This window comes from Sapajus apella, unplaced genomic scaffold (genome assembly GCF_009761245.1).
Source record: "Sapajus apella isolate SASKATOON/1434 unplaced genomic scaffold, GSC_monkey_1.0 scaffold24, whole genome shotgun sequence".
In the NCBI taxonomy this organism is placed as follows: domain Eukaryota; kingdom Metazoa; phylum Chordata; class Mammalia; order Primates; family Cebidae; genus Sapajus; species Sapajus apella.
In genome coordinates, this window is record NW_022436964.1 from 18,774,252 (window position 1) to 18,786,707 (window position 12,456).

At 40.3% G+C, this 12,456-nt stretch overlaps 1 long non-coding RNA gene across 1 annotated transcript in view; it reads right to left on the reverse strand.

Moving 5' to 3' along the window:
• Positions 1-3,056: 3,056 nt before the first annotated feature.
• The window catches only part of LOC116559850, a 35,734-nt gene continuing 26,334 nt past the window's right edge, over positions 3,057-12,456 (reverse strand). The window contains exons 4-6 of the long non-coding RNA XR_004272655.1: positions 6,985-7,147; positions 6,710-6,843; positions 3,057-3,530 (exon numbers count right to left, since the gene is read on the reverse strand). This is a non-coding gene — a long non-coding RNA (uncharacterized LOC116559850). The remainder of the gene's footprint in view (positions 3,531-6,709; positions 6,844-6,984; positions 7,148-12,456) is intronic.

A 12,456-nucleotide genomic window follows, 5' to 3' on the forward strand; every position in this document is an offset into this window, starting at 1 on the left:
CAAGCCCATTATTTGTTTCAGTGAAACATAAATCTTTCATAAGAAAAGTCCAGAAGATGTAGTGCATAATAAAGCAATTCTGAATTCCTTCAAGACCAAAAAGCCTAAAGGAGTCTGGAAGGAGTGGTGTGAATAATTGAAATTTGAGAGGAGTGAAACCCCAATGCAATGCAATAATTTAGCTCCAAAGCTCTTCATGGCAGCATTGCTAAATACCAGAACCATCTATATCTGTAACGGTAGGGATTGGTTAAATAATTGTGCTGTACCCATTGAATTGAACATAATACAGACTTTAGAAATAATATTCTGGAATTTACAGGCAGATTATATCAAAAAGATTATAAAACCTTATTAATATTTCCTTTTTATTGTAAAATATGATATGCACCTTCTAAAATATTAGTGATGATTGTCTCTGGGTGCTGGAAATGGGAATAGATGATTTTGAAATTTTTAATTTTGCTGTTCTATGTTATTTTTCTAAAACAAGTATAGATGTATGTGTAATCCTTTTAATTAGAGAGAAGAATAAAGACAGCAGAGTGAGAAAGTAAGCCACATATGGTATAGCGAGTTTAACATACCTAAAAAAAAATTAAGTAAATATTTTATTAAAGTACAACATATATGCGGAAACAAGACACCAATAATAAGGATGGTTTGATGACTTTTCATGTAGCGCATAAATCCAGATACAGAATAAGTCTTATATACCATAATGGTTATGCTTGTAGCTCCACAAACAAGCATCTGCATGGCAAACAATTACAGTAGGAGGTCAGCTGCGGGTGGGAGAGTTAGTGATGCAAGTTCATCAGTTGAAAGCCCGTGATGGTAATTGTGTTAGTCTGTTTTCACACTGCTACAAAGAAATACCCCAGAATGAGTAATTTAGAAAGGAAAGAGGTTTAAGTGACTCACAGTCCGCACGGCTGAAGAGGTCTCAGGAAACTTATAATCATGAGGGAGCAGCAGGCATGTCTTACATGGTGGCAGAAGAGAGAAGAGAGAGCGTGTGAAGGAGAAACGGTCAAATACTTATTAAAGCATCAGCTCTCGTGAGAACTCACTATCACGAGAACAGCATGGAAAAAACTGCCCCCAGGATCCAGTCACCTCCCACCAGGACTCTCCCTCGACATGTGGGGACTACTGGGATTAATATTCGAGATGAAATTTGGGTGGGGACACAGAGCCAAATCATTTTTGTAATTCTGGAAGGAAAGTTGGTAAATCTCCATTTTACTGGTGCAGAAGCTGAGCCACTGGGAGGAAGAGTAACTTGAATCCCATAACTACTAAATGGAGGAGATGAGATTTATTCCCAGTCAGCCTCTGGAATCAATGCATTTCCAAGAAGAAAAAATACAGCTGGGGCAGCTAGCAGAAGACCAGGGCAACTCTAAAAGCTTGATGACCAGAGAGTAGGAGACAGGAAAGAGCTGTCAGGGAGGGCAGGAAGGCTTGTCTGTTAGAAAGGAAGGGCAGAAAATCAGTTCATGGTAATTTCTACAAAAATCAGACCAGTGGGGAAACTAATAATGCTAAGTCTGATGCCTTTGTGCACTTATAGTTCATGCAGACCCAAAAGGTGGCCTTGAGGCTGATGAACCAGGCATGCAGAGCATAAGAGCTCTGACTTCCTTCAGCAGTCATGGTTAGCTCAGATGAATGGGGTCTAATTTATTTTTTATTTTATTCTTTTTTGGGGGGTTGGGGAGACAGAGTCTTGCTCTGTCACCCAGGCTGGAGTGGAATGGCACAATCTCAGCTCACAGCAACCCCTGCCTCCCAGACTCAAGTGATTCTTGTGCCTCAGCCTTCCAAGTACCTGGGACGACAGGTGTGTGCCACCATACCTGGCTAATTTTTGTGTTTTAGAAGAGATGGGGATTTGCCATGTTGGCCACGCTGGCCTGGAACTCCTGATCTCAAGTGATCTGTCCACCTCGGCTTCCCAAAGTGCTAGGATTACAGGCATGAGCCACCGTGCCCAGCCAGAAAGAGGTTTAATTTATATTTTCTTCATATTTACCAATTCATAGGGGAGCATGGCACTACTCATAATCCTCCTACGTAGAAAAGTGGACCCCCAAATCTCCACTGAATGATCAAACTTCTTTTCCCTTGAAACAGGTGTTCTGGGGGAACCATGCAGATAGCACACTCTTGGAAAGGGGTGCCTCTGGAGAACATAGGGTACATGTTAAGGACCTTGGGCGATGAGAGCAGAAATCCACCTTCCAAAATGAACTCAGCTGGGGAGGATCAATCTTGGGAAGTTTTTATGGAAACCATTTCATCAAAGATATCTATCTAGGAATTTTGCTTTCTTAATTAACTCAGTGGTAGCACCATGCTATGCTAAAAGGACTGGTTGTGAGACTTGTAAATACCCCTCTTTGGCCATTAACCCTGTTGGGTTGCTGAAAGCTTTTCAAGTATTGAGGCCACGTGGTTGGTCATCTCTACATGCCCAATGCATAATAATGTGCCTGGTAGATAAGAGACGTTAAACAAATGCTTAACGAATGCATAATATGTGTCTTGGATATTCTAGGCCAATATCGCTTTAAATAGTCCACTGATTATGTACACTGGTTTGCATTCAGAAACATTGATCATCAGATAGTTAGGTCTGAATGTGGCTGATGGAATTTCTGGGAATTTTCAAGAGATATTTCTCAGCAGTAGCCACTATACCAGCCAGTTTTCATAGTCCTTCTCAATCATTCATTCATTTTAGTAAAGGTAGAATTAGACAGAAGTGAGGAATACTCCAAAAGTGAAGGAAGCAAGAATTTTATAGAACCTGAAACTGGTTCCTGGGCTTCATATTTCAGCAACTTCAGAAATTTTTTTAAGACACTTAAGATGTTTTTAAACAGTCATTTACTGAAGTCTTACTAAGTAACAGGCTTATACTCAGTGTTAAGAATACAAAAAATCAGTAATATAGAACACACAGACCTGAAAATAGATAAATTACAACCCAAGTCGGATCGTGTTTGTATTATGTAAGATGTCTTCGGTCACAAGTAACAGAAAAGAAATAGCAGCTAAAACAATAGCAATTTTTGATAATCTCACAAATCATGAAAGACTGAAAGCAGGTGGTTCCAGATTGGTCCAGCAGTTGAATGATATCATCAAAAACCCAATACTCTGTCTTTTCACTATTCTATCCTTTGTCCTTGGTTTATTGCCTCACCGTCAGGAAATGATTGCTGTAGCTCCAAGTAACATGTTTGCACACAATTGCATTTAAGTCAGGCAGGAAGAAACTTACTGCTTCTCTTCATAGCAGGAAACAAAAATCTTCTGAGATGAGCTGACCAATAGACTGTTTCTTTGGTCTCATTGGTCAGGACTGGGTCACTTGCCCATTCCCAGATAAATCATGAGAAAAGGGAAATGGGATTGCTATGGTTGATATAAGCCAATGATGCTTCATTCTCTCAGGCTGGAGGAAGGGCTGCATCTTCCTTAAGCGTGTTGCTACCACCTAAAAAACTGGATCCTATAACCTAAAGAAGGTGAAAAGAAGTGCAGAGGAGAAGTTAAGCAACGTGTTTGCCACAGGATTAAGCACAGAGTTGAGTGAATCGATGTACCTTATTTTTTCTAATTTGATGCCACATCTTTAGCTCCGCCTTCCTTCCCTAGCATAAGGCCAACAGCCCAAGGCTACTAGAAAACCTGGCCTTTCCCTGACACTGCGTTGGCCTTGATTGCCTCAGTGCAGAAAGTAAAACAAGCTGTCAGACTCAGCTCCTGCCCTATCCTTGGTCTCTAATAACCTCAAGCTTTCACAATTCCAACCAAGTTTAAAATTCTAGCTTGTTGAATTGAGTGGGAGTTTGGAATGCTGGAGGGGGAGGGTGAAAGTCAGGTCAACAAAAGAGAAGTGATTTTTCTTCCTCAAATACAAGCCTCACATCAGGACTCTGAACTCAAATGGCCTCTCCTGAATGAGAGGGAGGGGGACACATGTAGGGAAGGCCAGGAGAGCCCAGCCATGGGTGTAGCTGAACGTTGTTTCAGATTGAAAACAACATTTCTCTCCCTGAAGACCACTGGGTACTACTTTCAGGATTTACATAAGAGAGAAGTAAGGGGCGGCCTCAATCTGGGGAAGAAAGTTAAGGAGGTGATTGGAAGAGAACTCTGAAGGATGTGACTTTATTCAACACATCCGTAGACATTGGTTTCACAAGGCCACAATCAATATAATAGATGATAGGATTGATACAATTCAATATGATTTAATGTAGTATAATAGTATAGCAGTACAATATAATGATACCAGTAACTAAAACTCATTGATCACTTGCTGTGTGATTAACATAATGCAAAGTATTGTCCTTACAGGATTACTTATAATCATATTCACAGGCAAGTTCCATTATAACCCAGAGGCTAAGCAACTTGTGCAAAGCCACTCTGTTAAACAATGGACTCAGGACCGCGGGGCTGTTTGCCTCTGGAACCCTCCTCTTCAGCACTTTGCTATTTTGCCTCCATTTGTCTCTTTCCTACCAGGGCGTTAATGCATACAGTGATGAAAGTGTAGGCCAAGTGGTGACTACAGACGAAGACACTGAGCGAGATTTAGTTAAAAATAGCTCACCGGAATAGATATTTTGAAAGCTAAAAAAAAAAAAAAAAAAAAAAAATGAAAGAAATAACACCAAAAAGTTATTTTAAATGCTCAGGGCACAAAATAGTTAAGTTTCTTGTTTTAAAGAGCTCAAGAAAGTAAAGAACATAAGAGGAAACACAGCACTGATAGGAATTATATAAACAGATGAACTTCTTTCTCCATAATAAAATTCATGAACATTCATGTATGCATTATCAAGATTTTGCCATTCCCTTGTTTTTTTTTTTTTTTTTTTGCATTCATTCTCTAGCTTATATAGTTAACTCTTTTTCTAACTAACTCACTTACTTTATTCTTTCATTCATTCATTTATCTAGTCATCTGTCAGATGTTTATTCAGTCTTTTCCATGCACTGGGTACCAAGGAGGGTAATGGAGGATTAAGAATAAAGAAATACTGTCTCCTGCCGTATGTGTCATGGAATTTAGTATGCTCAAAAGGCAATTTTCCCCTTCGGATCCCCTTCAGACTCACTCCATTGCCTGTGAATGGTCCTGTGCAATAGAGAGACCTCTTTCAGCCCTCTGGCATGTGGCATTGCCCTACTGCAGGGAGTTGCCTATCTCTGATTTAGGACTAGAAGTGGAGGTCCCGAAGATGAGAAACTGTGAAGAACAGAGGACACTAGATATGTTACTGTCTGTCTGATTGAAGCAAATTCTAGCTCAGGAACCCCCTGGGAGGTTCTAAGACTTCAATATCTTATGGGATTTTGGAAACATCTAAGTTTTCTGCAACTGATAAAACCATCCGGGTCCCTTAAGTTTTCCCTTCCACCCACTGGGAGGCACTAAACTAAGGATAGGGTAGATGCCTGGGGAAATATTTATTTCCAACCCCACTCAAGAGCTAATCTCTGCTACTGGATGCCTGAAACCATATGCCTGATTCCAGCCTTTGGCTTGACTGAAGGATCGTAATGAACCTTTCCAGCACATTTCTCTGTATACTGGAGAACCAGTGATGAGCATTATTATTGAAACATCTCTAAAATTGCCCGTACTTTTTTTCTGTCTGACATCTCCTTTTGTTTGGTTTTCTTTTTAATTTTATTTTGCTAAAATTAATAGTGAGATAGGTTTACATTCTCACAAAATATAATACAGGCAATGAAGAGATAGTCTAGGAGCCTTTCTTAAGGCCCCTATTACACACAGCCTCCAGGTACTGGGACCCCTTAGACCATCTCGTTTTTAGGAGGTGTTCCCAATCACTTACAATGGCCTTTGTCAAAATTGCTCCCTATAGTGACAGCCGATGTCCTAAGCAGATGTCTATGTCTGAAGCAACTGGTCCTTGTAAGGGGTATCCAATTATCATGAGGCTCCAGGAAGACACATATGGATGTGATGAGAAGGATGATGGAATGGGACCCAGAAGACACCCCACAGCCACTATCACCATTTGTTCTGCCCATTTCTATGCCCATATTTCCTCCTCTGCAAAATAAATAGTTCAGACTAGAAGAGGTCTCAGGCCCTATCTACCTTGGACAAGTTATGACCTTCTGAGTACTGTAAGTGTTATCTGCTTTGGCAGTTTGCACTAAGAATTGGACTTCAGTTTTTGTGCTCAGTTTTTGTGGCATGTGTCTACAAAGCACAAAAGCCTTGGGTTCTCTGGACTTCGGAAGTGGAAGAGTTAGACAGCAATCCCAGCCCAGTCTCAGGGAGAGACACAGAAGCAACTCTGTGAAAGGGTACTTCAGTCTCTATGAGAGCCAGTCTGTGCCCTGGCAGAGAAGATGACTTGGGGAAGGAAGGCACATCCAAGAGCTCTAAAGCCTGGGCAGAATGCCCCATGGACCCACAATCCCACATACCTGCAAATGGAGAGAAGAGGACAGGTAGTCACAGTGTGAATATTTGGTATCCAGAGTCTTATTTGACCTTAAAAATTTGGAGGTATGTGGGACCTGGAAATGCTAATACCCAGAGGCCGTGCAGTGTAGTGGAAAGAGAACTGGCTTTGGAATCAGAAATTCTGGTTTGACTCTCACCTGTGCCCTTACTAGCTACGTGACTTGGAGCAGGTCTCCTAACCTTGCTGAGTGTGGGTTTTCTTGTCTGTCCAACGAGGAGCATTAGGTCATTCCTGATGATCTCATAGGGCTGATCTTTCTTGGTTACTTTTCCTGCACACAGTGTACAAACCCCCGTGATGCCTTAGTCACAGTCTAACAACAATATTAAGGAAGGACAATGAAAAAGATAATTTTTGTGGCGAATACAACATTGATCATTATTGCTACTCACTGTTACATTCTTAATACGTACCAGGCACTCTGCTAAGGACTCCAGAAACATTAATTAATCACCCGAGGTCACATGGCTGGTAAATCACATGGCAGGACTTAACTCTGAAAGCTCTGACTCCAGAACCAAGGTCTTCACTCAGTGCTTGCTTCATTCCTCCTGACCCAACAACCAGGTTTCTTCCAGACCTGGCTCACAGAGAGTGAGAAAGATGTACTGGCTTGTCTATTCACATATTAACAAACAAACAAACAAACAATTAAGTGATCAGTCACATTCATTAAAAGAGTCAAACACAGCATCTTTGAAAAATCATATGTTAAAAGACATTTATGGATCAGATTAAATAAATAAATGTATGAAAAAATGTGATTATATTTTCACTAACAGTTAACCAACTTTGCTAATTGCCTATGTACGACTTTTTCTTAGGCTTCTAACAAATTATTTGTCCCACCCATCCACCCAGCTAAAAAACAAAGTACTGAACGCCTTCTCTGTGCCAAATACCCATGAAGTGCTCAGATTTAATGGTGATGGAGGTGTTTCTACCCTCAAGCATCAGTCTAACAGAAGATACTGACAGAAAAACAATTAAGTAGAGTATGAAAGGGCTTTGATAGGGGCATAAACAGGGTACTAAGGACAGACAGAAAATAAGAAGTTAAGTCAGTCTGAATATGCCAGAGAAACTTTCTCAGAAAAGGTGACAGCTAGGTTGAGTGGCAGTCAAACTGTTGGAAGGAAGGGACGTGGACAGGAGAGAAGGGGAAGGACTTTTGGGAAGCAGAAGTGTCTTATGCGATGGATAAAGAGGCAAGAGAAGTGTGACTCACCCAGGGAGCCACAAGAAGTTCACTGTGGCTGAAACGGAGGGACTAAGGACTGGAGAGGTGACAGCTGAAATGGAGGCCATATTGGGCAGGGCCATATATGTACTGCAAAGGAGTTTGAACTTTATTGTAATCACACCGAGAATTAATTGAAGGGTTCAAGTCAGGGCCTAAGGAATGGGTCAGAATCCCATTTGTGTGTTATGAAGATGATTCTGGCCACAGCATGGAGAATGGATCTGTGAGGGAAAAGGGGGTGGCTAAGAGAACACAGGACTACTTCAGCTAGCAGATGAAGATGACCACCCAGGTGGCGTCAGTGAGAATGGAGAGAAGTAGATATTGCTTGAACATTGAGCAGAATGAGGCAGGTTTAGCAACTGAATGAAGGTAGAGTGAGGGAGGGCACAGTCTGAAGGATGTTGTGTCCACTGGTCCCCTCAGTCCCTGAGTAAAAGGATTGATTTGTTTTGTTCCAGGTTCTCTTCTGGTTCAGATGACATGGCTCTGTGTCCCCCAATTTTTGATCCATCAACTCATACTTTTTGCCCCATATTTCCTTCCATTTCCCAGTACAATAACTAGGGCAATGGGAACTGCTGTATCAAAGCCAAAACTTTCAGTGGTTTGACACAATAAAAGCATATTTCTTGATCATGTAAGAGTCTTTTCTGGTCAGTGAGTAGCTTTCTTTCAGTTTAGAAAGGATGCTTCCTTCTATTGCATGGTTTGCCATTTCCTAGGGCCTGAGTTCTCAGCATTTAGATGGTAGAGGGGCAAGGGTGGAGAAAGTATCCTTTTTACTTAAAAACCCACCTACACCTCCATTAATAAGAACTTCTCACATGGCCATATTTAAAGGAACAGTTACATTCCTACATACTCACATGAGGGAGGGAGCAGGAAATTTTGCTAAACACCCAACCACCCAGCATCCGTAGGTTTTAGTGGTGAGAGTGGGCATCCCTGTTTGGTGCCAGTTCTCAGGGGGTATGCTTTCAACTTTTCCCCATTCAGTATTATGTTGGCTGTGTGTTTGTCATAGATGGCTTTTATGGCATTACGGTATGTCCCTTCTATGCTGATTTTGCTGAGAGTTTTAATTATAAAGAGATGCTGGATTTTGTCAAATGCTTTTTCTGCATCTATTGAGATGATCATGTGATTTTTGGTTTTAAAGCTGTTTACGTAGTGTATCGCATTTATTAACTTGCATATGTTAAAGCATCCCTGGTATGAAACCCACTTGATCATATTTTTTTGATATGCTGTTGGATTTGGTTAGCTAGTATTTTGTTAAGAATTTTTTCATCTCTATTTGTCAGGGATATTGGTCTGTAGTTTTCTTTTTTTCTATCTCCTTTCTTGGTTTTGGTATTAGAGTGACACTGCTTTCACAGAGTGATATGGGTTTCATAGAATGATTTAGGGAGGGTTCTCTTCTATCCTGTGGAATAGTGTCAATAGGAATGTCTGACAGAATTCAGCAGTGAATTCTTCTTGTCCTAGACTTTTTTTGTTGGCAATTTTCTTATTACCATTTCAATTTTGCTGCTTGTTATTCGTCTGTTCAGCATTTCTATTTCTTCCTGGCTTAATCTAGAAGGTTTGTATATTTCCAAGAATTTATCCATCTTCTCTAGGTTTTTGAGTTTATAGGTACAAAGGTGTTCATAGCAGCCTTGACTAATCTTTTGTATTTCTGTGGTATCAGTTGTAATATCTCCCATTTCATTTCTAATTGAGCTTATTAGGGTCTTCGCTCTTCTTTACTTAGTTAATTTCGCTAATGGTCTATCAATTTTATTTATCTTTTCAAATAATCGGCTTTTTGTTTCATTTATCTTTTGTTTTCTTTTTTGTTTCAATTTTATTTAGTTCTGCTCTGATCTTTGTTATTTCTTTTCCTCTACTGGGTTTGAGTTGGGTTTGTTCTTGTTTCCCTAGTTCCTTGAGGTGCAACCTTAGATTGTCTACATGTGCTCTTTCAGACTTTCTCATGTAGGCACTTAAGCCTATGAACTTTCCTTTTAGCACCTCCTTAGCTGTATCCCAGAGGTTTTGATCGGTTGTATCACTATTATTGTTCAGTAAAATTTTTTTAAATTTTCATCTTGATTTCATTTTTGACCCAATGGCTATTCAGGAGTAGGTTATTTAATTTCCACGTATTTGTGTAGTTTTGAGTGTTCCTTTAGGAATTGATTTCTAGTTTTATTTCACTGTCGTCTGAGGGAGTACTTGATACAATTTCAATTTTTAAAAAGTTATTGAAACTTGTTTTGTGGCCTATCATATGGTGTATCTTGGACAGTGTTCGAGAGTGTTCCATGTGCTGATAAAAAGAATGTATATTCTGCATTTGTTGGGTAGAATGTTCTGTAAATATCTATTAAGTTCCTTTGTTCTAGGGTATAGTTTAAATCCATTGTTTCTTTGTTGACTTTCTCTCTTGATGACCTGTCTTGTGCTAACAGTGGAGTATTAAAGTCCTCCACTGTTCTTGTGTTGCTATTTCCTTTCTTATGTCTCGTAGTAATTTCTTAAATAAAATTGGGAGCTCCAATATTGGGTGCATATATATTTAGGATTGTGATATTTTCCTGTTGGACATCATATAATGTCCCTCTTTGTCTTTTTCAACTGCTGTCACTTCAGGTCTCTTAGCCATGGATACCAGCACTTGCTCTGTTTTGTCTGATATAAGAATAGCCATTCCTGCTCCCTTTTGGCGTCCATTTGCACAGAATATCTTTTTCCACCCCTTTACTTTAAGTTTATGTGAGTCTTTGTGTGTTAGGTGAATCTCTGGAAGAAAGCAGATACTTGGTTGGTGAATTCTTATTCATTCTGCCATTCTGTATCTTTTAAGTGGAGGATTTAGACCGTTTACATTCAACATTATTAGTATTGAGACATGAAGCACTATTCTATTAATCATACTATTTGCTGCCTTAATACTTTGGGTTTTTAAAAATTTATTGTGTTATTGTTTTATAAGTCCTGTGAGATTTATGCCTTAAGGAGGCTCTATTTTGATGTATTTCAAGGATTTATTTCATGATTTAGAGCTCCTTTTAGCAGTTCTTTAGTGTTGGCTTGGTAGTGGCAAATACTCTCAGCAATTTTTGTCTGAAAAAGATTGTATCTTTCCTCTGGATACAAAATTCTTGGCTGATAATTGCTTTGTTTAAAGAGGCTGAAGATAGGGCCCCAGTCCCTTCTAGTTTGTAGGGTTTTGGCTGAGAAGTCTGCTATTAACCTGATAAGTTTTCCTTTATAGGCTACCTAGTGCTTTTGCCTCACAGCTCTTAAGATTCTTTCCTCATCTTGACTTTAGGTAACCTGATGACTATGTGCCTAGGTGATGGTCTTTTTGTGATAACTTTCTTGGGTGTTCTTAGAGCTTCTTGTATTTGGATGTGCAGATTTTTAGCAATGCTGGGGAAGTTTTCTTTGATTATGCCCTTAAATACGTTTTCCAAACTTTTAGATTTCCCTTCTTCCTCAGGAATATTAATTATTCTTAGGTTTGGTCATTTAACATAATCCCAAACTTCTTGGAGGCTTTGCTCATTTTTTGATTATTTTTTCTGTGTCTTTGTTGGATTGGGTTAATTCAAGTATCTTTGAGCTCTGAAGCTCTTTCTTCTGCTTGCTTGATTCAATTGCTGAGACTTTTCAGTGTATTTTGCATTTCTATAAGCATGTCCTTTATTTCCAGAAGCTGGTATTGATTTTTATTTATGCTATTTCACTGAAATCTATTTCACTGAAATTTTTTTCCTTTGCATCTTGCATCATTTAAAAAAATTTCATTAAGTTGGACTTCATCTTTCTGTGATGCCTCCTTGATTAGCTTACTAACTGACCTTCTGGATTCTTTTTTGGGCAATTCAGAGATTCCTTCTTGGTTTGGATCCATTACTGGTGAGCTAGGGTGATCTTTTGGGGGTGGTAAAGAATTTTGTTTTGTCATATTACCAGAATTGTTTTTCTTGTTCCTTCTCATTAAGGTAGACTATGTCAGAGGGAAGATCTGGGGCTCAAGGGCCACTGTTCAGGTTCTTTTGTCCCATCAGGTACTCCCTTGGTATAGTGCTCCCCAATCCTTCCCTAGGGATGGGGTTTTATGAGAGCCAAACTGTAGTGATTATTATTCCTCTTCTGGATCTAGCCACCCAGCAGAGTTACCTGGCTCCAGGCCTAGGGGGTGTCTACACAGAGTCCTGTGATGTGAACCATCTTCTGGTTTCTTAGCCATGGATACCAGCACTTGCTCTGGTGGAGGTGGCAGGGGAGTGAAATGGACTCTGTGAGCGTTCTTAGTTGTAGTTTTGTTTGTTGCACTAGTTTTGTGCTGTTTGGCTTCCTGCGCAGAGGTGGAGGATCAAGAGAGCATCAGCTGTAGTAGTATAGGGATGGTCAGGCAGTGGGCAGGGCCCTAGAGCTCTTTGTCTTTGGCTACCAGGGCAGGTAGAGAACAACCATCAGGTGAGGGCAGGGTTAGGTGTGTCTGAGCTCAGACTCTCCTTGGGTGGGGCTTGCTGTGGCTTCTGTGGGGTATTGGGGAGTGGGGGTGTGGTTCTCAGGCCAATGAAGTTATGTTCTCAGGGGGATTATGGCTGTGTCTTGCATGTCGCCAGTGAAGCGGAGGAAAGCCTACAGGCCTCACCCAGCTGCTATGCAGCCCAAAATGCC